Here is a 25,883-nt window from a genome sequence, read left to right as displayed (position 1 = left end):
GCTTAGAAGAATTCAAGGAAATCATGAGATTTCTCCATAAAGTAGTTGAACATACCAGTATAGTGCATGGTAAACTGGACATATCCAGGATGTCCTAATAGTCATAAGGCAAATAGCTTGCTAAGTTCTGCTAAGAATAAAGTCTGTGGAAGGCATATGATTATGGCTTGTGGTTTATCTCAGAAAATAAGGTGTCCCATATGCACTTGATTCTGCATAAAGAATTCAGAGATTCATATGGAGAATACTTCTTGTGCTTTGCAAAGTGTAATCCTCAGTGTTTGGTGAGTTCTAAATGGGAATATAATAATTTCGTTCAGATCTAAAAAAAAGTTCAGTAATTTGTTAATGCAGTGATGACAAGTTGAATATTAATGGAGAATTTTTTGAATGAATGGTATATTGTGTTCCTTCTGAGATCATAAGGTGATTTTTTTTTTTTTTTACTTAAATCAACATTTAAGAGTTGGATCATGAACACGAAAGTCAGATGTACTGAAACATGGTGTTATATTGCTGGATAAGGTATCTGATCTATTCTGATCTTATTTTCTTTTTGCATTTTTTGAATTTCTATTATTACAGTAATGTAGGCATAAAGGGAAGAGATTCAAGTGACCTACTTTCTAATTTGTAAACGAAATTCTTTGGTCTTGTGAAGTGTAAAGTGTTTTGGTTTCTCTTCCCCAGAGCCCTCTAACATTCTTCTGAGTGCAGTGCACAATAAACTTCTGCTTCTAAATGGCATTACTTGCAGGTTTAAAAGATAGATTTAAATGGTTTGTTTGACACAAGCTTTGCATTTAGCATCTTGTTGGTAAAACCTATTATAAATCTTCATAAGTGACTTTATTGTGAAATGAAGTTTGTGGAGGATGATAGATTGCCTTCTGTCTCAGTCCAGTGAGAGCCTCCTATTGTACCTCTGAACTGGCTTCTGAATCAAAGCAAATGATCTTGTGCAGAGAGAACAACTGCAGGGCAAAGCTGCAGCTCCATTTGATAAAAATACATTTAATTGATAAAACTCTGATGAAGTAATGAAAACTAGAACTAGATTCAGGTTGCAAATTGACTTGAAACATACTTGTCTACATTTCATAATAATTGTTTATGAAATATTAAGTTGTTGGTAGTAGCACAATAATATCCATACTTTTTTTTTCTTTTCTTTCTACAATTAAGAAAGAGAAGACAGCCTAAAAAAATTTTAAAAAAGTTAACTTACTCATATTTTATTCCATTGTACATCTGATTGATTGACTGTCTTTATTCATTAACCAGAAAAGTCATTTACATATGAACAGTACAATCCTTTCTTAGAAAATTATAATCATTATTAAAGAATACCTCATTAGCTACATTGATTCTTTTGACAATAAGTAATCACGAATTAACTAGAATATAAAAAAGCAATACCTTAATGTTTTATGGTGTGAATTAATGTTACCCATTTCCCATGACTGGTATTGTTCTTTCAAATGCAAATCTTTAAGCGTTTTAGGTAACTAAAGTTTTGCCCTTTATGTAGATTGTTTGAAAATACTATAAAGTTTTAGAAAAGGCTTCTATTTTACATGGGGGATTCCCCTTCCTGTACTACCTGGAGCAACCAGCTGGTGGAAGGAGGCAGCAGCAGCAGGTACAGATCCCTCTGCTCTTGGGAACTCACAACTCATGGAGGAAGGTACTTTTTTTTTCCTTTTTGTATGACAAAAGCCTGTGTTAGGTTAATGAATGGTGCTGCTGGCCACCGGGAAAAGTGTTAATAACCTTATTTCCAGACTTAACAGCTAAGGACCTTGAGAACAAGTTAAAGTTTTATACATTGTTTAAAATGACTTTTCAGTCACAGAATGCTGAAAGGCAATTTTTAACCATCGCTGTTTTTAGATATTTCTAAGGTTACCTTCTATGCATAGCAACAACTAAATAAATAGATTTGGGTCCTTTTTCCAATTGAAGGAGAGAACTCAAGTTTTCCCGAATGCCTGCAGAAAGTAGGAGCTCTTAATTTTTATGCCAGACTATTTTCTGAGGCAAAAGGTAGGGACCATTAAAGTAGTTTCATGTTCTGCCAAAGTATTTCTAATGCAAGTAAAAAGAAAAAAAATGCCTGTCATAAAATAGAAGTGCCCATCAAAGCTTCATGAGAATATCTGACAAGCAATTTACCTGTCTAGCAATAGAGTATTTATTACAGGCAGATAGGACATTTGTCTTTTCAAATTTTTGAATTCCTCTTGTCTGAAGTTAGGCACTGTAATTAAATGTAATTGTGTTATTTTATTGTAATATAATTGTATGGAATGACATATAGAGGTAATTTGAAAACCGCTATATATTATTTAAAAATATTTAGCAATAGAGTTTGCTTAAATCAGTAGTTTTAATGTAGGTACTTTAAGCTGTTAATCACATTTAATAAGAGCTGAAGTATATTTACACATCCAGTCACAAAAGATTGTTTTTTTATTTATTGTTTTTGAACTTTTTCAGAAAGCTGGAAAGTATTTGTCATAGTCTTTCACCTTTTTGCCTTTCTGTCTTTTCATTTTCTGTATTATATTCAGGAGGCATCACAAAAAATTAATGTTGCTGTCCTCCTGGCCCAGCTCCGACACAGCTATGTATCTGGGAATAATTATTTTCTTGCACTTCTGTAATTCTTAAATGTTAATACATGTTTTAGAGGCAAAGATAGGAGTAATTGTTTTTTTTTTGTTTGTTTGTTTGGTTTTTTGTTTTTTTTTTTTAAGAAAATATCAGGATTAACAGAAGAAAACATTCTGTTAGTATTTTCTTGAGATATCCATTTAAAAGTAAACAGTATAAATAGGAGGGGGTATGACTCTTTACGAGGGTGAATAGTGATAGGACAAGGGGTAATGGCTTTAAACTAAGACAGGGGAGGTTTAGGTTAGACATTAGGAAGAAGTTTTTCACACAAAGGGTGGTTACACACTGGAACAGGTTGCCCAAAGAGGTTGTGGATGCTGCATTCCAGTAGGCATTCAAGGTCAGGCTGGATGTGGCTCTGACAGCCTGGTCTAGAGGCTGGTGACCCTGCACATAGCAGGGGAGTTTGAAACTAGGTGATCATTGTGGTCCTTTTCAACCTTGGCCATTCTATGGTTCTATGAAAAATACTAATTTATTATTATTTTAAAAAGGAAAATATAAAGCATTCATTTTCTTGTAGCAAATCAAAGGACATGCTTAGATAACTTAATCTGAGAATATATGCGTATTCTCAATATATCTGATATACCTCTTAAAATGAGATTCATGTAAGATGAAAGAAAAATGAGGCTTTTCAGCTGTTTCCATGTTATTTCTAGTATATGGCCCTTATAAATACGATTGTATTCCAAAAGAAAATTTGGAAGATCTGTGATACTGTTGGGATTTAAGGCTGATGAAGTACTTGAAATGTTCTAGATAGTATGCTGGGAATTCCTCCTCCCTTCATAGTTCCAGATCACTCTATAACTCTGAATGCTGAATGGAATTGGCACAGAGGTGAAATAGGATGTCTTTGCTGGCTCTGCAGTGCAAGTAGAGACATGCAAATTCTTCTGCTGAACAAGGAATTGGAAGTCTGGGTAACATGCTATAGCAACAGGGATGGAAGATACAGCTGGGTTCTGGAAGCCATTTATGAAATAGTTACCTGTCTTCCAGACCTTATAGCACATATGGTTATATTTACCCCAGTGTGCATAAGAAGTAAATGTGAGTGTACTTTTAAAAAGAAAAAAGCACAGAATGAGGGTATGGCTGTTGCATACGTTAAATTACATGAATTAGTAGAATTTCTATTGAGTTTCGCAGTGTGTTTCTGTGTGTTTTATATGTGTGTTTCTTTTTCACTGTAATAGACTTCATCAGTTTGTTTACAAGAAAAAAAAATAGGGCAGAAAACGCTGATTTTTTTTTTTTTCCTTTCTATGTTTTAAAGCTTCCACATGCTTAAAATGTACCATTTGTAAAGCAGAGGAAATACATTAACACTAACAAAGCAAGCATTGGAGCATTATATTCATTTGTAAAATCTATGAATGCCATATGCTATTGCTGACAATTAATGTTTGGCTATGGTTTATTGTATTTGCTATTAAATACATCGTAGTTTTGTGTTGTGTTTACACATGTGTTTACATGTAATTCAGTGTGTGGCTGATGCAATGTCATACATTTTTTTTTAAACAAAGCAAGACACAACTGTGCTACTTAAAAGTTCTTAAAAATATAGTTCATGCTATGGTCCAAAAAAAAAAAAAAAGTTTAATTCTCTTGGTGCCAGCTGGGAATGATTTTTCATCCAAGATGGATAATTCAAAAATAATTAAATCCCTTTTAGATTGCCTACAGGCAACTTTATTATTTAACTTTATTATTTTTGTAACTGCATGGATTCTAAACCAGCATGAGATATCTGTAAGTGTTATCATTTCTTTATCTGCCATGTTTAGGTTTTTCTCCCCTTTCTTTACAGCAGGCTTTATTTTGTGTTTTGCTCCGAGCATGCTGTTAGTACACAAGAAACAATAAAAACTAATCACAGTCATCAGCCACATTCTATTATCCTTAGGGCTTGATGTAAAACCTGCCAGAGATTAGAAGTCTTTTACAGGTAGAACAACAGAGCTCTGCAGTCAGCATTTGGAATGCTGTAGATCTTACTTCAGTTCTAGAATTGACTACAGTGGGAATTTGTGCAAACCTCTTTACCTTTCTTCAGCCAGTTAACTTCACTTATTCAGATGGCAAGTTCTCAGAGGCAGGTGCTATTATTCTGTCCAAGTTTGTCCTGACCAGAGCTCAGGTATAAGGGAAGTGTTGGACAGAGTTTCTTAGCAAGATGTTGCTGTAACATTTGTGGAAAAACCCAACCGGCATCAAAATCTTTAGCTGACTCGCTACCCTACACGGAGGAACAATTAAATGGGACCCAACCTCATGTTCAGTGACCATTCCTGAATTTACTAGCACTGAGTCAGAGATCTTGTCTTGGCAGAGCAGTATTCAATCAGTAATCAGTAATGTGTATCCTCAGAGGAACTGTGTCATGTATTCAGTTTCCATTCAATTCAGTTACATTCCAACGTGATGAACATAGGCTAACTGCAGTATCATTCTACATTAATGATAAAACTGATATTTTATTGTGTACTATGAGAATAAAATAATCATAGAATCATTAAAGTTGGAAAAGACCACTAAGATCATCTAGTCCAACCATTGGCCTATCACCACCATGCCCAATAGCCATCTCACTCTGTGCCTCATCTACGTGTTTCTTGAACACCTGGAATGGTGACTCCTTTAGTTCTCTGGTCAGCCTGTGCCAGCGCCTCACCACTCTTTGTGAGAAGAAATTTTTCCTAACATCCATGAATGTTGATGTTTGGCTTTATTTTATTTTATTTTTTTTTAATTTTTGTGTGTGTGTAATTTTCTCTTGTTTTTGTATTGATGAACAGGGATGTTTGGTTTTACTGTTCTATCCTTTGTAAGCAAACTTTCAACCTGAAAAAAGTAATGTATAGAAATATATATTTTTTTTCAGGGAGAGATTTTTCCTTACACATGGGATTTATGCTTGCTGTTTAAAGCAACCTTCTCCCTATGATTTTTTAGCTATCTTCTTATTAAAAATCTGTGACCAGACTGTGGAAGGTCTGGCCATGGGCAGAAATCTCATAATACAATTCCTTAGCTGGAGATTAGAAATGAATAGAGAACAATCAGATTCAAGCCTCATTCTGCCTCACTTTCATAGCCTCCTGTTCCTATTTCTCTCTGGGCTTGGAGAGAATACTCTAAATGCTTAGTCTGACATCAAAATATGGGTATCAGGACATAAGCAGAGTTATAATTTCACACATGAAAACTGGTAACTTTATTCCTTAAAATATATATATTAATGACAGTCATGATGTTACACATTTTAGAGAAAGAGAAGTGGCATGCCAGCATAAAATCTACAATTAGTTATAGCATCAATGTAATTTCAGCTTTATTATCGGTGTGGAATGATATTGAAGCTTGCTTGGGTTCATCATTTGGGAATATGGTCCTCTATAAGTGCCTCGCTGCAAATGCTTGAAGTGTCTGGGAGTAGAAAGCAGCATTATTGTTCCATTTGAAAGAAGCATCACATGCTGCTTAAGAAGTGAACTGTATGCAACAAAGCAAACTAGGCTTTTATTTGTTAGGAGATGTGGTACTGTTCAAGTACATGGACGTGTGCAGTTAGCTTTCTGTAATTTGGAGGTTTTAAGTCAATTGTTAGCATTTCTCTTAGAATACTCTAACTGAAATAGATTTCTCATTTTAGTACAGAAAGTATAGGATATCTTACTGCCCCTGTGTTACTTGTAGGGAGCATTACCTGTGTTATTGCTGTAGGGAACTGTACTGAGCCACAGAACATTGGATTCAGAACATTTTTCTCCCTCAGGACCTCAGGCGTTTTCCAGAGTGCTGCAGGCTTCCTAGGAACAGGCTGCCCAGAGAGGTTGTGGATGCCTCATCCCTAGAGGTGTTCAAAGACAGATGGGATGGGGCCCAGGGCAGACCCTGGGTCTAGTATTAAATGGGGAAGTTGGTGGCCCTGCATGTGGCAGAGGGGTTGGAGATTTATGATCCTTGAGGTTCCTTCCAAGCCTGGCCATTCTGTGATTCTGCCCCCTATGCTTTCTGCACTTCCTGGACCCGGTGCTTCCAGCTGTCAGCTCTGGAGCTGATGTAGCAGCCCTACACTTGAGCAGCTGCAGCACTGGGAAAGTTGACTTACAGAGGAAAAGGACACCCAGGCTTCTGGCAGAACTGCCAGGTGGCCTCACAGGAGGTGGCCCAAGTTTTTAGCTCTGCATCTCAGAAGCAGTGTGTTTTGCCAGGGCAACAGCTCATCAATCGCTGCAATTACTTTTATTTTAATGAAGGTTTGGCTTCTGTCAACAGCCAGCATAGAAGCCATGGGGACACAGCTGGTCAGTTTTCTAGATAATACTCCTATGAAACTGAAATCAGCCCATAGTCTGAAATAGCACAGGCCACTTTCCAAGCCTGTGTTCCCATTCTGGGCAATGCTGCAATAAATATTTAATCCATAAACTTATATTTTGCCTATTCTAAGTCTCAAAAAAAGGTTCCAAGCTGCCTATTTTAATACAAACTTACAGTAAAAGACCAGACTCTTAGAAATTAGATATTTCTTGCTTAGAAGAAGTTGGAAATAGTGCATGCACTAAATTATTGCTTAGAAGAAGTTGGAAATAGTGCATACGCTACTTTGGTTGAAAATCTGTTAGGCAGTTTTTTCTGCTGATAGTCAAGAAAGTGTGCTAACCAGCTTTGATATGAAGGTCAGCGTAGCTCCCAGAGAAATTTGAAACTGGAAATAGATACTGATGAAAAATACAGTGGTTTTCAAGAACCCAGCTCTTGTTACTCAAAAAGAGGAAATTTTTTCAACATTCTGACATGTTATTCACACCATCTTCTAGAAAGTGTGTAATACAATACAAGCTGGTGACATTCCAGTAGGAGATATCAAAGATGGCAGAAGCAGCTTGAAGCACAGACTGCTTCATTTCTTCTTACATCGGTATTACAAAAGCAGACTGCTTTCCATTGAGAACAGTCCATGTTGCAAGCTGAGTCAAAGTATCACCCCCAAGGTAAAGGAGCTAAAGCAAAAAAAATTTACATTATATTCAGTGCATCACAAAAAAATTTCCACAGTCATCTTTCCTTAATTATTTTGAGGAAATGACAAGAAAACAGATATAAACATTACTCTTATCATCTCTCATTTAAAAAAAAAAAAAAAAGTTACTTTTTGAAATATTTGTTCATTACCTTCTCAAAATTTTTTAAAATTTCATTATGGAAAAAAGAAGTTCAAATTTTACCTCTTACACTCTTGTAAAATGATTAGGTATTAAATACATGGTATAAATAAATATATTTCTTTAATATGTATGTTTTCCTGTAGGACTGTTACTCCCCTCACACAGAATCACACATACAGACTGTTTGAAGTTGAAAAAGATCTCTGGAGATCACCTGGTCCAATCCCCATTCAGATAGAGCCACCTAGAGCATGTAGCACAGGATTGTGTCTAGGTGGGTTTTGAGTGTCTCAAGAAAAGGAGAGTCTGCAGCTTCTCTGGGCACTGCATTCCCTCTAATTATTCCTGCATTTTGCCTAGAAGGGCTTTCCAAGTCTGCACAACAACTTGGAGCTCTTGCTTGTGAAGAAATTTCAGCCATTAAATGTGCCAAAGGAGGGTGTGTTGTAGTTTGCAAAGGGTTCTGAATTGCTGATTTGTATGGCCTATTTTCAGTTGAGTTGAAACTTATTAAAGCTATTTTGTTTCACTGTGGCAGAGTCGATTTAATAGTTAGATATTTGTTCCTTTTAAAAACAATCTTTTGTCACTGTAGAAGATTGCTATTTGAAAGAGAATTTGTGAGCAAAATAATTCATCAATAAAAATTATATTTTGAGGGACTGGATAGTTAATTCTCATAGCATGTGTACATTTTAGGGTGCAGGCTTATTCAAGCATTAACAGGTTCTAATACTGCTGCTGTCTGTGCTGATAGCTGTCGCAGGAATGTTTGGTAACAAAATGAGGATAGAAGCAATAGCAGAAAATGAAAGATAGGTCACCTTTTGCATTCTTGTTTCTTAGTTCTAATAAGTGAACTTTTGACGTTTTTCATCTGTATGGTAGCAGGCTCATGGGAACATTGAAATGGTCTTGTGAGACACTTGGTTCCCTTGGTTTCATCTTCCATACAAATATTCCACTTGCTAAAACGGAATCAATAAACACTTCTCTCTGCTCCCAGAATCCCAAGCTATAAGGCAGTAATGGTGAAAAACAGAGAATATTTAAAAAGGCAAGAAGTGGATATGGGGAGAAGGGAAGGGAGAGAGGAGAATGCACTTTTCGGGGGGACTTCTACTTTGAATTTTATATTTGAACAATATTTATCCATATATACTAAAATTAATCAGAACACTACATGGAGTTTCAGACAGCTTCCACACATTCTCTTTGAAATAATTTTTTGTCCATTCACAGAATCAAAGAAGGGCCAGGGTTGGAAAGGACCTCAAGGATCATGAATCTCCAACCCTCCTGCCACATGCAAGGCCACCAAACTCCCCATTTAATACTAGACCCAGCTGCCCAAGGCCCCATCCAATCTGGCCTTGAACACCTCTAGGGATGGGGCATCCACAGCCTCTCTGGGCAGTCTGTTCCAGCACCTCACCACTCTTATAGTGAAGAACTTAATTTGCTTTCAGCAGGCTGGGCGTTACACCAGAGGCGAAGTCTTTCACAGTCTTTTTTTGTGGACTATCATGCAACAAATTTTTACTGCTAGCTGCTATCAGGACATTTTTCTATTTCCAAACCTTGCCATACTTCAGTCATCAGAAACTCTTTTTCCATGGACTAGAATACAGTCAATTTTACTTGCAGGTAGTCTTGAAGAAAAATGAATTCTAAACAGTGATTTCAAGTACAGGCTTCAGCTCTTCAGTTTGGAAAGATTTCAAGAGAAGTTTCTCCACAATGTACCTATGTAATTCCAGGAATCAACAGAAGTGACTTATTAAATTATTGTGTGTTTTCATAAAGGATGGCACATTTTAAAATTCTGTTTATTTATTTATTTGTTGAGCACTACTATATCTAAAAGCCTAACATCCCCCCTGCCACCCATGGTAAATTGCATGATTCAAGATTATGAAAGTCACTGGAACTTAATGGTTAATGTAAAATGCTACCTATACATAAGTATACATTGATGTGATATGTAGGAATAAACTATATACACATGTTCAAGCTTTGCAACTTCGATTTTGTCTAAACAGCATGCGTGACACAAGGATATTAATTTTCTTCAGCAGTCCTCTATGTTCTAAGCTGACTGAGACTTCCTAATGTAGTGAAAGTGTTAAAAAAATAAAATGGAAATTGTGACAATGCAAAGTATTTGATGTTTTGCTATATCTTTTTTTTTCTTAGAGATAAAAGCAGATAGACCAAGTTTGCTCACACAAATCCACAACATTATTTACTGGAATGAAAATATAAAAATATTATTTGCTTCAGAGAATAGCCGTAGGGAGACACTTGAGCGTTATACTATATACCCAAGAAAAACTTATGTAAGGACAAGAAGCTCTCCATTAGTGCATTTGACAAAATCTTCAGAAGAAATATGAGTTTCTTGAAGCCTGTAATTTACACAACTCCTAACAAATTACGTAAGTACCTTAGATTAATTTACTGTAGTTCACAACTGAATGCTTTGAAAGATACAAAAATTTTCAGCTTTCAAAACTGTTTAATGTCAAAATAGTGACGAATCTATGCAGATTTTCCCCATGGAAAAGCACAAGTATTTGTACGTACTTTCTTTTAAGAAGAACCCAACTCATTATTATGAACAGCCAGCTGCAAACATGTCTGTATATTTTTCTGGGTGTATCCTCACACATTCTCTTTGAGAAGACAGGAGTACCTTGTGATGCTCTCCCTCTCATTTTTGAAGACCAAAGCAAAGGCAACAGCTATGTCATTCACTTAGATGTGCATGCAGTTAAACATGAAGATGCACTACAGGGATCTGAGAAATTCAATTGTTAACTGAGAACTATGAATACATTTTAGATTCTAAGTGGGGTAGGCTTATTGGAAGACAAATCTGATGAAATTTTGAAGTTGAACATTGGGATAGTTTCACAACTTGTAAATCAGTTTATTTGTCTTGTGCAGTCACCCCTCCTGCGTCTTGTTCCCCTCCCCTCCTTTACTTAATCCAGTGAATACTGGGTCAGAGATGGTGATTTTGGATATTGAATGCTTTCTGTGTACTTTTTTTTGACAGTCTCATTTCTGCCTTACGATGATTTTCTGTTTGAAGTCACTCCAAACCTCTTGTGTTATAAGACTCTGCATTTTTCATACAGATTGTTTTCGGGTAAGTTCTCTTTCTGAAATTTGTTTGCTTATCCGACTATGTCATAGGTTACTACTTCCGAAATTTAGAATGCTTTCTTATATAAGTCTGTTATAATAATCTGACTCTCTTGAAACTTGAATGTCAGGATCCCTCAAATATTATGCTATTTCTTTTCAGGACATATTTTAAATCTAAGCTCCCTCATAATTTTGGAGGTCAACAGCATTCTATAAGAAAGGAATTAATGCTTCTGTGAACAAAAATATAGACAGTGCAAAAATAACAATAATCAAATTGGCACTCTTCCTTTATGCCAATTTAATGTTTTTATGTGCTTTTTATTCAAAGGTTAAGAATAAGAAACACATGAAAAGTTTGGTGCTCATTGATTTTATTGAAAAGGAAACCAGAAATACAACACTGAAAGGAACTTGAAAGGTTTTTCTTCATATGTTAACAAGATAATACAAGTATGTGCATGTTCCTTATTGAGCAGTGTGTTGATTTGAAGGGTCAGTTTCCTCTTCATCCTTATTCCAGACATCTCATGTGCATCCCTCTGGGAAAGAAATGTAGGGCTGACCTCATGCTTCATTTGGGCTGGTGGGGAGCTTCAGGCTGAGCAAAACTCCGTGCTTTCCTCTGCAGGAGTAACATCACTGGATTATGAAATGAACCCCCTGGACCCACTTTTGAATACCTGGTAAATTTGCATATTGAGATATGCATTATGCAGTATGATCATCTAGAATTTGAATGATTCTGTGAGTGATGGCTTCCATTAGGATTGTACGGATCTTGCATTTCAACCATACTTAACCGTATTTAATTGATCTAGCTTAATGACATTTTCCTTTGTGAGACAGTTGTGCTGTGCACTAAAAATGTATTTTCTTGCCACTCAGTGTTTTTGATTCCAGAGGGAAGCCTTGAGTAAAGGTTATCATCATTTCCATTTCATAGTGAATTGAGTGAGTTACACACACACTATTCCATATAGTAGTGACTAACTTCAGTTATTAAGTCAGTAGAGAGATTTTTATTTTTTATGCTTCATTGTGCCTTTTTTTTTCCTTCTGAATTACAGTATTTTTCATTAGAAATACTTCTTAAAAGTCATAAAGGTTTTACTGTTTTACTCTGAGTTGCTTATTTGTATTCTGAATTACCACTGTCTACCTGTACTTCATATTATTTTATTAAGCTGGAGCAGCAACACTGAAATATTTTTTTCTCTTCTCTTAACAAAAGTATATTTTTAAAAATCAACTTCCCAAATATATTAGTTATATTTTTATGATACAGCTTATGATTTTAAGAACACTTCAGTTTCTCTGTAGTATTAAAGAGCATCCAATTAAATTAAGTTGACATCAAGGAATATGTTGTGCTCCTGCAAAAGGAAACACTCTCACAACTTATAGAGAAATCTTAATGTCAACGATCACTTTGCTTACGTATTTATCCTAATTATAAAACATTTTCTTTTTCTTAAGTGAGTCTTACATAATATTCAAAGTGTCTATTTTGCATATCAAATTGAAAGATCTCATCAATGTAGCTCTCAAACTATAATATAAAGAAGCATAAAAGGCTTCTACTTATAGAATTATTGCAAGGTTCAAAATATGTATTTTTTGAACTTCCTTTTGTTTCCTTTAAATAGTTAACCTTTTTATATAGTAAGTTGCATTCTCTTGCCTCAGGGATGCATGTCTTATCTGCAGGGCATAACCTCTAAGCTCTGTCTATTGGTCTCTCCATTTCTGCTATGGTTTCCAGGAAAATAAAAGTTTAGGATACAATGTCAGGATGAGTTCAGAGTGGTCACTTAATCAAATTGTGATAATTGGCAGGGTTGATAAACCAGTAAATAGGATTATTGTACAAATTTGGCAAGATGAACTAGATGAGTAAACTGGGTTTGAGTGAAAAAATGGAAATAAATAAAAAAAAAGCTGCTGTTCTTCCATTGCCTAAAAAGATAATTATTAATTTTAAATGTAGAATATAATCCATTTAGTAAATTATGTTCCCTCTCACCAGAATTATACTCTGTTCTTTAGACTCTGTATTAAGAATATGGCTTTCTTAACTTCGCTGTGTTGTACAAGTTTCAGATTACATTTTCCAAATCCTACAAGAAAGCATTGATTCTGAAGTTAAACAGATCGCAATAGTCTGTACCATATTTTCTATTACTATGGCTAATTACATAGCTCAAAAGAGTAGACCTTGAACAAAGGCAGAACTCCTCTATAATCCACAGAGACAAAGTAACAGAACTCCTCTAAAGTTTGCAGTGGTTAATGTGCATGAAGATTATTCCACTTTCTTAAAATTAAAACATGTTTCACTTAAAGAAGAACTTTCATCCTAACAGTAGCTGTATGAGACTGAGCCCTAGAATGATAAAGACCGTGAATGGAAGAAAGTAAATTTAAAGATATCCATAGATTTCAGCAAACCAGTAAACTAGAGGCTAAGTCAAAGAATTTCACAACATTTGAACTTTCGTTTTGTATACATACCTCTGGATTATCTGAAGAGTAAATTCAAATAGAATAGATATGAATGGGGCCCTAAGACACTATTTAATTCTTTCTGGTCTTCTGACATTTCACAAAAGAAGTATTAGTCTACTGGTTTTGACTGTGTTTTTTGTTTGCTTGTTTTTCCCCAAAATGTTTACTATTGTATACCGGTGCATATTTTTTAGTTTCTAAATGACTTGGCATACATTATTCAGAATTATGAAAATACTGGCTGTATCAAGTGAAAATCTGAAGGAAATCTGCCTTTGTTCAATAGTATCAAATAATTTTGTAAAGAAAGTGAATGATGGAATAGATGGGATATTTACTAAAAAAAAAAAAAAAAAAAAAAAAAAGATGGCTAGCACTGTCAGATATTTGAGGGTGTGTTAAAATTCAAAATAAACTCAGTCTTTTTTTTTATTTTTAAGATGCTCCCTCTAATTTGTCAATTCCATAATTAACAGGTTTTTTTTGAAAACAGATGGAAGACCTTAACAGGATTACAAGATGGATAGCAACCTAATACATCAGGCCAATGTTTACTTCATGTAGGATGGAGAATACCTTTGTCAATGAGAGAAATGCAGTAATTCCTTCACAAACAGGTCACTCTATGTGTGTCTTACTAAATTAAATGTTAGAAACAGTCCCACCTCAAAAAATAAAAACACACCAAGAAAACAAAAAAAAACAGAATTAAAGAAGAGGATATTTAGAATAAGTTGCTGATGTTATAGAGATCCTGTTCTCAGAATTCTTTGTAGTTATTCCTTTAAAAATGGCATTGATCTTGGTCTTGATGAGGAAGGATGGTAATTAAATGAGCTTTCTTTCTGCCATGCCTTTCCATTATTTTCTTGACAAAACTATACATTGTTTAATGTATTGATGGAAAATTATCATATGTCCTTACATTCAGCTATATCCTACTATGAAGTAAAATCAGTTTTCTCTATTTTTGGCATTCTTTTCTTTGTGATGATCTTTGCCTTTTAGATGCGGTCACATCTGATTTTGTGTATGCAATCGAAGCAGTATCGCTATTTTGTGAACTTCCTTGTTTCTTGTTAAGTGATTGTTTATTCAGACATAATAATTCTTACCTAGTTGGCAGTTTAATATGCCATAGGTGTTTCTTCATCTTGTTCTCATTCACTGATGTCATGAACGTCTGCCTGGACTGTGTTTAATAGCTATCTCGTGATATATGAATGTTCTTTATTTAATATCTAAAACAAATGTACTGAAGGAAAGCTGCTATTCCTTCATACCCAAATATGTTTGTAGGTTTGGTCTGCTGTCCTTCTGTTTGCTTTCTTTCAAATTTTGTTTTTTGAAGGGGGGATTGAGATGAAAGGGGGGAGGAAAAGAAAGCAAGAACAAAGCAAACTTGACTTCTATCTTTCAGTGTGCTCTCAGTGTAATTCTCTGATTCACTGATCATATGGGAAGAGATGTCATTCAAAGGGACCTGGACAGGCTTGAAAATTGGGCCCCTGTGAATCTAATGAGATTCAACACAATTTGTTTGCAAAATACAGCACTGAAGATAAGACTTTTGAGACATGGATAGAAAGATAGTATACGATATCACCAGTTACCAATGAAAACTTTTCGATTTCAAATAAAGAAATTTCAAAGAACTCCTTAAAGTTTGAAGAAGCTTTTATATAATCTCAGGGGACCAACTTTGTCTGTTTAGGGGTCAACTACTGAAACAATAGTGACACACATAATTTTGTGTCTGTGTTAATTAAAATACAATGCATTGTGTGTGCTTGCAGTAGCAGTAAGCTTTTGGATAGATAGAAAACAAACTAGGTCATTAAAAAGTTTATTTTGAAACATTATTATTAACATTTTAACTCTGATATCTCTGAATATGAGATTTTTTTTTACTGTTTATGTATATTACATGCCTGGGGGGGAAGGGGGGAGGAAAGGCATAACACAATGAACAGCTTTTTATATACATCTTTCTATATAAACAGATGTATTTATGTTTTATGTTGAAAGTCACAACATTCTGCACATAATGAGAGCATCGGTATAATGTGAAAGCGGAGTTAATTGTCTGGGAAGTGATACTTACCACACTGATTTCCTGTGGCCTGTTCATTTGGTTAAACAGAGCTGCAGAGTTTCCCCTTCCCATTTCAGGGAAATGTGTGCTGGCTGTTGGCAGTCATGACTGGTGATTAACTCAGCGTGTTTCTGAAAGCACACAGTACAAAATCACTACCTATAAGAATTAAAACAAACAAGTTAGACTTGTGAGTCAGGGTAAAATGCACCCTTTTAGAAGATGATTGCAAATATTATTGGAAAAATACGCAAGTATGGTGTGGGGAAAGCCTAAGAATTCTTAGTATAATCTCACATCCAACTCAAAATGCAATAATGCCATTTATTTAATTTACACTCCTGATAATGCTACCTATATGCACAAGTATTTCTGAAGCCTATGGAAAAGCATTGAGACCCATGTAGCACAGAAAAGGGTCTCCTCCAAAGTGAGCTGGATAAGAAAGTGTATTTAAATACATTAGAAATTTTCAGGACATGGGGTTGAATGTGTTAATGTCCATGTAATCTTAATCCAGCCCCTGAGTATCTATCCTGCAATCTTAGTGATGCTGGAGCTCTGTTTATGAGAGCATAGGGAAAACAAAGGAGCAGTTTGAGTCTGTATTGTCCTTCATGGGCACAGAGAGGTCAAGTTAATGAACAGTGCTAAAGAGGCACCTGCTTGTTTGTCTGAAATTTAAGTAGCAACCTGTGTTCTGTGTTCTATAATTATAGAACTAGTTTGCTATTTTTACAGTAAAAATATGCCTCTGAAACACTTTTTTTTCCACATAGAATTCATCCCAGTTTTTGTTGTTGTTGTTTTTGTTTTGTTTTTATAGTGCCAAACTTATTCTCTAAATATTAGCAGGTGTATATTTAGAAAAAAAAAAAAAACAAAATATTGATACTTTTACTAGGTATATATTGGCCAACATCTTTTCAAGGGACCTGGATGCATTTCTTCTATATATACACTAACAATTTGATTGTGTTGAAATTTGTATTAACTTTTATGAAGACATAAAATGTGCAAGACACAATCAATCAAAAGCCTTCTCATCAGCTGGGAGAGCATTTCAGAAAGGGTTGACCAATGTACTTCATGATCCCAGTGTTCCATGTTCCATGCCACTCTTTCCACCCCACCAAATACACTTTATATGACACCTCATGTGAAAATAATGGGTTACTGTTGTGGTATTGCCTAATGCTGTCCTCACAGATGCAGAACTATGACAGTATTTATATAATTCTCTATTTCCTGGAAGTGATTAACATAAGTCAGCTGATTTACTTCCATCTGTCAGGTGGCAAAAGCTTAACCAACAGTGCTAAAGCATGTAATTTGTGATGGTTCACTGTCAAGAGAGACAAACAAGTCTCCTAATTGGAAACTGACAGCTCTGTCACTCATTTGAGACAAGCTTTTGCTAGCATTAGCTCTTAAGTCACTTTGCTCAATCTATAGCTAGTTATTAAAACGCCATGAAAGTTCTCTCTGCAGGTACGTAAAGCCACATCCTTGCCTGTGGCAGACTTAATTAAAGTAACAGCTGGATATTCAATCTTCACATTAAAAAAAAAAAATAAAAGTGATGTTAATGCTTCTCAAAGCACCATGAAAGGGAAGGGAAGGGAAGGGAAGGATTGCATGAGAATCGTGAACTGTCAAGGAAGTATTATCATATAAATATTGAAGTGAATTGTTCAAAGTGGAAAGAAAACATTTATGTTAGACATCAACTCAAACAATGACTTAACTATAGCAACACATGTAAACTGATCACACTGTATGGGCAAATGGCTTCATTTCAAAGCTAAACATCTGTGGGCTTGAAGTGTTAGGATGTGGTTCTGAATTCAAATGAGCTCAAGATTCTTGTAATGTAATTCCATTCTGGATATATTTATCTATGGAAAGTCTTCTCTGCAAACTAGTGCAAAGAGGAAAATTACAACTTGGGGAGATCCACCTCCTAAATAGACGGTATATCCTACATTTTATTATTATTATTATTATTATTATTATTATTATTATTATTTATCACAGCATGTTTAGAAGATTTCTTTGGTTTTGAAATCAAGACACATTCTTTGTAGTAGAAGAGGAGAAGAAAGGTAGAGACAATTTCAATTCACATTTCACTTATTTCTTGTACATTATTATTGTTGTTTGTCTGTTCAAGTGGCTTTAAAACAACACTGTTCAGGGTGTACGTGTTGTTGTTCACATAATGGAGACTGGTCTTGCAGTCATGTCTTATGATCTTTTCCATCACGTTCACTTCCCAAAGTGATTGAATAGTTATTTCTTTTCCTTTGTTATTGGAGGCTTTATAAAAATCCTGTGTTTCCACTGGCTGAAAGCCTCCTTAAATTTTCTGCCTAAAGAGAAGGTGGAAATAGAGAACAGAAAGTTTTGTAGTTATGTTACATTCACATGGGTCATTTTCAGCTCTACTTGGAGTACTGTATTGGATTTCAGCCATCTCATTATCAGTATATATATATATATATTTTACAGAAAAAGATCAAATGGATTTTCATAAAGTTCTAAAAAGATAAATTGCTTCACTTGTTTGATTACTTAAACATAGCATCATAGGCTGACAGTCACAGTAGGCTAAAAAATAATGACATCCTTAAAAAAAAAAAAGAAAAGAGAAAAAAAAAAAAAAAAAAAAAAAAAGAATGTAAGTTCCGTAGCTGAATCTGTGGTGTAACTTCAGTGAAGTCAATAAAGCTACAGTGAAGATAAAGTTGTACTAATCTCTATCAGTCTTCAATACACATTTTTGAAACCATATCATCAGTTTTTTTCCAATCTTTGCTTTGGTATTACATGTTGAAATCTTTAATTGCATCCCACACAGTGTTCTTTCAGTTCCATGGTTACAGTGGGAAAGATGTGAAAAAATATCCAGGTGGAAGTACAGTGTGTTTGATTCTATTGTTACCTACCAGTCAAGGAAATGGACAGATTGAAGAGATATTGCTTAATTTAATGAGCAAGAAAAAGCAGAAAATAAAAAGGAATAATTTAAAAACCTGAAAATTGTATTTACAGGTGTACAGCTTGGAAGAAATAATATTATGACTAGATCCAGTTTATTCTTTACATTCTTTAAAAGACAAAATTCATCATTACAGAGATAATATGCATATCTAGCAAACAAGGCAAGGCAGTACAATGAAAAATACAAAGATTTAACTATAACTGTCAATAGTTGTAAAATACATGCTGTTAAATTAACTGAAGTTGCATCTTTTTTTTTTTTTTTTTTGATGGTGGTGGGTTTTGTTGTTATTTAAAAAATTAAAATCTCATTAAATTTGCCATGAAAATTATATTAATAGCATTTTTGTTAGATCCTGCACAGTACTGCACAGAATTAATATCTACAAAAAAAGATGGGCAAGAAACTGTAGGTGACTCATTGCTGAGATTTGGATGTTGTCTCTTACCTTGAAATTTTACTACAAGTAGAAATTGCCTTTAATTTTCATGAGTGCTAGTCCCTTCAGAATCTACTAATCTAGCAATAAATCTATAGAATGATTTAGTTTTGCAGGGAATATAAAGATTGTCATTATCAGAAGAGGTGCTGAAAATCATACAGATTAGATTCTTAAAAGAAAATTTGCTTGCCTACTTTGTTAACAAGGGTATGTCGTTCATTTTTCTTAAAGCACAGCATATATCAAATGAGTGCTGCTCTGTGAACAGAGAGCAGCAGAGAAGGAGGACAGACTACTTCAGGGATATCTAACATATTTGATATACTTCTAACTAAACCTTGTTCTTTGTATTGGTAAAAACTTTAGTGTAACAATTCCTTAAATTATACTTGTAAAGTAGTTTTAGATCCAAGTATTATTATGTGAAACAGCAAATGGCTGATAGAAACTAGAGTTAAGATATTTATTTTAAAAAAATGTCCAGACATTTCCTCTAATTTTTTTAAATCATTTGTGGTTTATGGACTATTGAATTTTATGTTTTTTTACTGTGTGATCTTTTCAGTGTATGCTGCATGTACAGACAAACATTTTAAAAACTAATATATGAAAAAGGATGTCTTATTTTAGGTAGTAGTGAGGTGGGGATTGTTTCTTTACCTACAGGCTACTCAAGAAACATAAAATGAGGGAGTAGTTTCTGTTTGCAGATCCCTTCCTAATGTATGATTTCTTTTGATAGAGTAACATGAATATAACATGAGACAACCTTGTTCCTCATTATGTTAGTTGGTATTATTAAAGTTTCAGTGTTGCATCTAGCTTCATCCATGTTAAATGAAAGGTTAGAAAGTATTCACTTACCCATTCCTCTAGTGATTCACCACCTTAGTTATTAAATGTGTTTTCTCCTAATCTTGTTAAAGACTTTTAAATTATAGGGTAATTTGCATTGTTTCTTATGAATAGATGGATTTTTAGCTGTCTGGGGTCAATACCTGCATGTGTTTTGTATTTGTAAAGGAAATGATCAAAATAAATCAGTGATTGATTCTGCTGAGCAAAAGCAAGAAGTGAGGGAGGTGGGGAGTGGGAAGATTTCATTAGTGTTAGATAATATTTTCTGTGCATAGTGCTGCTGTTTGAATGTAACTCAGACTTAGTCAAAATGTTGCTCTATTCATGTTCTTAAAGAAAAAATTGAAACTTCCAAAATAAGTAAATAGTAATTATTACGTTGTTGATGGATGAATTTAAAAGTATTGAGAACTCAGTTTCAGCATTTACTGAAAGGTAAGGTAATTATCGTTTTTTTTTTTGCCATTGTACTTTCTTATCTAATACATATGCTGTAAGTATGATAACTCTCTGACAACGGAAAAGGAAAATGGGATGAAGGTTATTTTGGTTTAGAGTAGTAGAAGGGAAAGACAAAAATTATGGCAATAGATGGACTCAAGAAAAAAACTTAAAAAAGCTTGGTACCTACTGACCTGAAACCCTTTCTCTAAAACATCATGTTTGATGCCTGAAATGACTGCCATACACCAGAAATGACTTTCAAACACCAGGCCATATGCTATGTGCAACCAGAAAATACAGCTGAGCAGGACCTTCGGATCATGCATTTGCAATTAAACTTGCCCTTTAAGACTGATTGAGATGAGCTTCCTCACAGGTTCTCAAGATCATCATTTGACATTAGAATTTTCAGGAAAATGAGAAGACTACTGGCTCTATGTGTATATAGCCCTTTTTGTCAAGGCTTAATGAATGAATTTAATCATGTCCTGTTGTCACATCCTTCTGTTGTGTTGAATGTTCCAGATTTCTTTTGTTCCAGATTGTTGCCTGTTTATTAGTAATCATAGAATCATAGAACGGCCTGGGTTGAAAGGGACCACAATGATCATCTAGTTTCTCCCCTGCTATGTACAGGGTCACCAACCAGCAGACCAGGCTGCCCAGAGCCACATCCAGCCTGGCCTTGAATGCCTCCAGGGATGGGGCATCCACAACCTCCGTGGGCAACCTGTTTCAGTGTGTCACCACCCTCTGTGTGAAAAATATGTGTAGTTTAGTGTACAAAGATAATACCAACCAGGGCAAGAAAGAAAGAAAAAAAAATTAAAGGGACCAAGACTGCTACACTTGAGACTTTAGAAGAAATTACAGTGTGAGGAAAGCTGGCTTTCATTATGCAAAATACATATCATGATAAAAAGTGAGAAAAATCGGAACAGTTATTTTAGATAAAATATGATCTAATTAATTTTGTTCATGGAAGGATTTCTTTTTTTCTGGAAGCATTATGTATGTACAACCTGTAGTAATAGTTCTTACCCTTCCTTCTTTGAAACCTCTTGTTAGAACTATGTTTGGTTGTTCCATACCAGGACTTTCTTGGTCAGAAAGGCAACCACTTTTTTCTTTAATACCATGTGATGAATTGAGTGTCTATGATACAACTGATTAATTGATAATTCAAATAATTTGTTATGCTCAAGATATCAGTTTTCAGGAAGTAGTCAGGAATCTTAACACAGCTGTGTTTATCAGGTAGCATAGAACCAGGTAACATTGTTGGTATTTATAGTTTAGTTTATAGTCTGAACCTCAGTGAAACAGGATGACTTTCTCAAATTTTAATATGCCTGGAGTAATAGGAGGAAAGATGATGGATGTCGAGATTGACACCCACTTAAGTACCTTTAAATTCTGAAATACCTTCATATATTCTTTGACAAATTCCAGCAACATCAGGTGAAGTTGCTTGTGTGAACAGAGGTAATATTCTTTCTCTTGTTGCTTAATTTCATTAGAGATTATTTTTTAAAGTAATCCATTTAACTACCAAGTAATGGATAAATACTAACCCTGAACTAGAGATTGAAATAATTCTTACAGTTTACTTTGACAATAACAGAGAGATGAGGGAATAACATACTCTGATTAAAAGAAATGACACAGAGGAACACTGTAAATGCTAGAGTAATATACATGTAATATTGATACTGGATATATAATAGACTTACATAGTAATGGCATGCCATACTAATAAACATTGTATGATCAGAGTTAAGAACTAGAACTAGGAAATGCAGCTCAAGAGTACAACAGTGGATTTAAAAACAACCCACAAATGTCCCTAAATTCTGTTGAATAGAAAAACAATTGAAAATGAGGGTGTTTATGTAATCTTTACCCGTTAATACTGTGAGCAGCTGTTTAATTTTAACACTGCTTGATAGGTAATCATTCTCATTTTTGATCAAAAATCATGATTCATAAACTAGAAGATAAGTAGAAGACATAAAAATAGTGCGGCTTACTTTTTTTTTTTTTTTCCCCAAGAAAGAGACCATGAGTATCCCTGTTCCCATGTCCCTTATATTTATTTTGTCCACTGTCTCTAATTCTCTTTTTTCTTCTGTTCTTTTTGTGATTTTCATCTGGAATGTGACAAATTCCTTTTTATTTTCATGGTGTATCTTTGTCTTTTGAAGGCTACTGAACACATGAAAGAGGTTAAAAAGCATTTTCCATGCAACTCACTGACACAGCACCTCCAAGCCACAGATTCTGGGGGACCTCAGGATGCTTAGATCTAGAGATAAGCTGTGTCATGAAATATGGGTAAGTTTTTTTGTTTGTTTTTTTTTTGCTGGATATGGTTTTGTTTGTTTGTTTGTTTGTTTGTTTTTTCTGGAGATCTAGTAACAGTTGAATTTTTCACTGGAAGTCAATTGCTGGATGCATAAGTCTTGGTATCATGCTCTGCTACACTTAATTTTTCCTGTTTCTTTCTTCCTTTGCCCTTTTAAACTTCTGATCATGAAAACAAGTTCAAATTTATTTATTTGTTTATTTATTTATTTATGGTACTGTGAATCCTGGCTTGTTACAGGAGTTTTGGAGTTTTCTTCCTGCCACTACTCTTTGCTGGAATATTTAAGATGAATATATGTGAATTATATGTTTTTAATGAGAGGAAGGATTCCTGACTTCAAGTCTCAACGGTAACTAGTGACATCTCTTACACAGTTTCATTGCTGATTATTTTCTAGCTAAAATCAGTTTCTGTCTCTGAATATTCTCCTGTGCTACGTTTGCTCTTATGCCATAGTGCTTTTTCCATTACTTAAATTATTTCCCAAGGAAGGTCCAGTACGATGGGCAGACATTGTATATAACTGATAGAGGCATGATGTTTGAATAAATTCAAAAGTATATCAAGATATTTCAGTCATGATTAAAATATTTCTTATTGCACTGCATTACATCTTTGGAAATATTTCCTTGTCCCTAATTTTCTGTTTTCACCTATGGAAGGCACTGAGCTTGCATATGGCTATCCTATTTCTAAAGAAATAGCTTAGAAGATGCAATAAGGTCTCCTTGGATGGAATTTGTTCAAAGTAGCTGAAAATTAATACTCTGAATTTAAAATTAAGCCTAATTGTCTAAGGTTCTTAATTTAAAGCATAAGATTTTATCACTTTGAAATATAATAAGCTTTAGAAGATAAAATAATGCTTATAAACGTTGAACCATGATTGTCATCATAACCATTCTTTTTAACCAAACTTTGTGAAAAATAACCTGCTGTCAGGGAAATAAGAAAAGGTATGCCTTCAAGCATTCTCCCTGCCATCTCATGGCAAAAACATCATGTAAGAAACCGCTTACCAATATCTCCCAATTCAGAAAAATTGCTTGAGTCTTTCCTAATGTATTAAGATGAGGGTTTCAAGAATATAACTGTATGGCTTATAGGCTTAGTTGCATTTTTTTGTTTTTGATCTTGTATGTGCTGTTTTAGAGGGAAAAAAATGAGTTTAAATCTTGGTCTGAGAAACAGCTAGTTTAGAACAGCGAGAGGGAGGGAGTGGTGGCATACATTTATTGCTTGAACTTAGAGTTAAGTAACTAACTGGAGCTGAAAAAGCATTATTTAATACTTATTTGCTTTTTTGAAAAAGCCCACTCAGACAGGCTTTAAAGTAGTAGCATTAGTAGTGCATAGCTCAGTGCAGAATAGAAGCACTGACAAGCTACAGCTTTGAGCATTTGCAGTAACTCAACAGAGATCATTTTGGTGTTTTTTTTTTTCTTTTTTCTTTTTTTTCCCTATGTTGTTCTTTAAATTATTATCCTTTATCCTACTTACTTTAAAAGATCTTTTGCTGCATGGCTGGGGTTTTCCTTATTTTACTCTAATTGCTTTAGGATTTTGACCTACTACGGTGATCTCAGAAGAGAAGAAAAGCAACTGGGACTGATTATCCTGATCTGATATGCAGATATGGCTCTGAATTAATCTTCTATTTTATATAGACTACAGGCTTCATTATTAATAACATATTACTTGCATGTTCTGCTGTGTCAAAACTGGCAGTAGGGAGTTATTCTCCCACCTATTGTGAATGTATTATTAAGAGGAAAATATTTTTGTTACCTGTAAACATTCTCAAGTTTCACTCAACTTGCATAATATAATTATCTTTTTGTAGAAATGAGCCCTGGAAATACCTAAGTCACCACAGGAGAAGTTATGTGCTGAGACAGAGATTTATTTGATAAGTTTTGTAAAGATAAGCTGCAGTGTCTTTCCTGGAAATAACTGCACAAACTTTATGGAAAATACAGGCAATTTTTGATTTCCAGTTAACTCCAGTCATGTAACCTGATGTTCATTATTTATAACTGCGTGCATTTGTCCAGCTAACACAGACTGTCGTACCTTTGTGAAATGAGTTATAAACATTCTCCTAATAAATGCCAAATGTATGGGTTACCAGTTTAATAAACATACCACAAATAATATACAGTGGCTGTCTACACTCTTATAAAAAGGGATTTCATTTTTTATTTACCACTTTTTACAGGTTTTGTGTAATCCTTTATAAACGAGAATAAAGTTTAAATAATGCAATAAGACTTTGTTAAATGACAAAAGTGGGAAATGAGCAATTGCTATGTAGGTTTATTTTTAATATTTTTTTACTGGTATGTAGGATGTTCTGTGTCATTTTTAAGTGTTCTTCTTGTCTCTAGTCTGTTTAACTTTGATAAGCATTGATCTTATCTAAATGTTTCCTCTGTGTGGCATCCATTTCTGATCTGTAATAAAATTAATAGATATGGTCCCGTATTGCTCTTTAGTAAGGAAAATCTTCAACATTTTTGGACTCTATAAGCCAATATTTTTCCTCTATGGAAGAGACAGTGGCAGATGACTTTAATATTTGTGCTTAGAACAATTTCTGTATTATCGAAGGAAAATATATTAACTCTCTGATTAACTATTTCATTTTCTAATTAGGATGCTAACACCAGTGTGTCTCTTGTGTGTTCTTTCTCTTTGTACGGCATAATCTAGGTCATACTTTCTGTACCTTTCTACATGGCTCAGTAAAACTTAGACAAGGTTAGAATTAGAGACAGGCTAAAATACCTAGAAATAATTTTAATAGTAATTGAACTTAAAACTAAGAACATACTGCAAGGAAATACATTTGGACTGTGATTTCTAGCTCAGTTCTACAGCAAATTAACTCATTTGTAATCCTTACTACATTAATGCAATATTTCTATCCTGGGTTTGCCAATCTGACTTGGGATAGTGTTTTATCATATGTTTGATCATGAGCTGTTTTTTTTTTTAGTGAATTTGTTTGTTTTTCACTTTTTCCTGATTCCAAGAAGTAAAATGATGGAAAAGAAAAAAATTTAATGTATGTTTTACTTAAAAGGCCACAACTTTGAAATAAAGTTCAAGTTACCTTTTATGAAAGTTTCATTAAAAAAAAAACAACA

At 34.4% G+C, this 25,883-nt stretch overlaps 1 long non-coding RNA gene across 4 annotated transcripts; it reads left to right on the top strand.

Moving 5' to 3' along the window:
* Nucleotides 1-1,602: 1,602 nt before the first annotated feature.
* Nucleotides 1,603-25,163, top strand: LOC149918439 (uncharacterized). Of its 4 annotated transcripts, none has more exons than XR_016465451.1 (4): nucleotides 1,603-1,687; nucleotides 10,924-11,016; nucleotides 22,571-22,700; nucleotides 24,294-25,163. It is a non-coding gene; the product is annotated as an uncharacterized LOC149918439 (long non-coding RNA). The 4 variants fall into 4 exon arrangements; XR_016465450.1 differs by lacking the exons at nucleotides 1,603-1,687; nucleotides 22,571-22,700; nucleotides 24,294-25,163 and adding exons at nucleotides 10,218-10,300; nucleotides 11,647-11,701; nucleotides 14,000-15,020; XR_016465453.1 differs by lacking the exons at nucleotides 1,603-1,687; nucleotides 10,924-11,016 and adding an exon at nucleotides 20,294-20,357.
* Nucleotides 25,164-25,883: the final 720 nt, after the last annotated feature.

This window comes from Phasianus colchicus, chromosome 3 (genome assembly GCF_987193195.1).
Source record: "Phasianus colchicus chromosome 3, bPhaCol1.hap1.1, whole genome shotgun sequence".
In the NCBI taxonomy this organism is placed as follows: Eukaryota; Metazoa; Chordata; class Aves; order Galliformes; family Phasianidae; genus Phasianus; species Phasianus colchicus.
This window is presented reverse-complemented; position numbering and strand designations above follow the sequence as displayed.